Consider the following 1,034-nt stretch of genomic DNA (forward strand, 5'->3'; position numbering starts at 1 on the left):
CATACGCAGCATGTCCTCGATTGTCCGAATGGTCCTTTCCGTTTGGCCATCTGTTTCTGGATGGAACGCCGTGCTTCTGTACAGTTTAGTTCCCAAGGATTCTTGTAGTGCTTCCCAGAATGATGCCGTGAACCTTGGATCGCGATCTGAGACGATGTCTGAGGGTACACCATGTAACTTCACGATTTGGTCGATGTACAGCTCGGCCAAAACTTCAACTTTATCAGTGTCCCGCATAGGCAACAAGTGTGTGACCTTGGTTAACCTGGAGCAGTAGGTAATCCGGTGATGAAATCCATGGAAATAGAGTCCCATTTCCATTGAGGTATCGGAAGACTCTGCAACAATCCTCCTGGAACTTGATGTTCCACCTTGACTTGTTGACAAGTTGCACACTGAGCAACCCATTGTGCTACTGATCTCTTCATGCCCGGCCAATGATAGTATCTTCTCACGTCTCGGTACATCTTCGAACTTCCAGGATGGATACTGTAAAGAATGATGTGCAATCCTTAGTATCTCATCTCTCAACCCTTGTCCTTTAGGAACCGTGATCCTCCATTATTAGCAAGGTTCCGTCCTCCGCCAAGTAGTATCCCGCATTATTTGGCCCGGCTTGTCCTTTGAGTTCTTCAGCAATCTTCAGTAACTTCTCATCCTTAAGTTATTCTTCTCGAATTCTCTGAATCAAGCTGGCCTGATTCACCGCTTGAAGTCCCAATGGCTCGCTTGTCTGCCCTTCCAAAACGACCAACTTCACTTGTTTCAACTCCAGGTTCAATAGCTCCACTTCTTTCTCTAAATCTGCGTCCAACTTTCTTCGACTTAAGGCGTCCGCAACAACATTCGCTTTACCAGGATGGTAGCGATCCGTATGTCGTACCTGCCACAAACTCCATCCACCTACGCTGGCGCAGGTTGAGATCTGGCTGAGTGAGAGGTAATTTAAGACTTTGGTGATCCGTGTATACCTCCACTTCTTCCCCGTACAAGTAATCTCCCAATTCGCAAAGCGAACACCACGGCCGCTAACT

The sequence above is a fragment of the Brassica rapa genome, unplaced genomic scaffold (assembly GCF_000309985.2).
Source record: "Brassica rapa cultivar Chiifu-401-42 unplaced genomic scaffold, CAAS_Brap_v3.01 Scaffold1004, whole genome shotgun sequence".
In the NCBI taxonomy this organism is placed as follows: domain Eukaryota; kingdom Viridiplantae; phylum Streptophyta; class Magnoliopsida; order Brassicales; family Brassicaceae; genus Brassica; species Brassica rapa.